Raw genomic sequence first — 1,459 nt, 5'->3', positions numbered from 1 at the left:
GTAGATCTGCTATTTTTCAAAAGCTAAAGTAGTAGTAAAGTTGGACCATTGGTGTCTGATTCATGCTACTTCATCCACAGTGTGGTTTCTTTTGAGGAAAACCAAATGGTCATTAAGGGGCCACACTGTATCACGAGGGGCGGGAAGTTACGGAACTGTCTTAGTTCCATAAAGGAGATTTTCCACCAAAGTGTGTGTGTGGCCTTCCACTTAAGACACACACACTGGTCGTTCAGATCAGTGTGTGTGTGTGGCCTTCCACTTAAGACACACACACTGGTCGTTCAGATCAGTGTGTGTGTGGCCTTCCACTTAAGACACACACACTGGTCGTTCAGATCAGCTGACCTGCGTTCCACAGTGGAAAGGCTTCAAGTACAATCGATACACAACACCGACACACAACACGCACACAACGGCGACACACAACGCACGTGACGCGCACACAACGGCGACACACAACGCACGCGCACACAACGCACGTGACGCGCACACAACGGCGACACACAACGCGACGCGCACACAGCGCCGACACACAACGAGCGTGACACGCGCACAACACCGACACACAGTGCACGCGACGCGCGCCAAGGTCCTGTACGTACATTCACTGGAACTGTACTGTAACGTTTTTAATTTAAAGGTTCAATCGTTACATAAAGAAAAACTTTTTTTTTGTAATTTTTCACGTTTATTTTTTTTAAATAAATAACCTGAACTTTTAACATTCAGTAGATTGTCTGTGCTCTGGGGGTTTTCTGGCTCAAACGCGTGCTCTGATTTTCCTGTGGATTTGTGGAGGCTAGACTCCACAAATCCCATACTGTACATACAGACATAGGAATTTGCCAGCAGGTGTCACTGTTGAGGCCTGTTTGCCTGTTCTCATTGCAGATCAAAAGGCTTCAGAACACACAGAGAAAACCCCAGACCACAGCATGTTCAAAGTTCAGGTTGTGTGGGTTGTAATTGAGGTCATAAAAACTAAAATAAAAATAGTGTGTCACAGTTACAGACCTGTAAGGGTCCATGTTTAGCTGCACTCCACTAAGATTAATGTTCGACCCCAGATTCTAATCCAGGGGCTGCAATTTCCACCAAATGAAAGCTCTTAAATTAACACACTGTACAAGTCCAACACAGCAGAGGAATTTCACGTCAATTTGTTTGATGAAAATATATGGGGCGAAAATATACTTTGATTGGGCAAAAAGAATATATGTATAAAACAGTGTGAAAATATATACTTCTATAGGGTCAACAATATAAATTTCAAATAGCTTTTGTCACCTCCCCATTTCGGACCTAATAGTTGTGAACAGAAACGTGACATTATATTTGTTAGGGATGCACCGAAGTGGAAATGATAGGTCGATACTGCGTAAGGAAATTGCGCACTGAGCGCACTGTGCAATGCTAACTAATAGGGGAGTGCTCTCCCGCTGCGCATATGGACCGA

General features: G+C 44.3%; 1 protein-coding gene across 2 annotated transcripts in view; it reads right to left on the bottom strand.

Moving 5' to 3' along the window:
- Positions 1 to 238: 238 nt before the first annotated feature.
- lnpep (leucyl/cystinyl aminopeptidase) overlaps positions 239 to 1,459 on the bottom strand; it is a 50,366-nt gene continuing 49,145 nt past the window's right edge. For both annotated transcript variants that reach the window (XM_080766528.1, XM_080766529.1), the window contains exon 21: positions 239 to 1,459. This exon is cut by the window's right edge and continues 1,111 nt beyond it. The gene's annotated coding sequence lies outside the window, so the exon portion shown is untranslated.

This window comes from Protomyctophum bolini (assembly GCF_963924005.1).
Source record: "Protomyctophum bolini genome assembly, chromosome: 6".
Taxonomy (NCBI): domain Eukaryota; kingdom Metazoa; phylum Chordata; class Actinopteri; order Myctophiformes; family Myctophidae; genus Protomyctophum; species Protomyctophum bolini.
The sequence above is the reverse complement of the archived record's forward strand: the minus strand, read 5'-3'. Positions and strand labels throughout refer to the sequence as shown.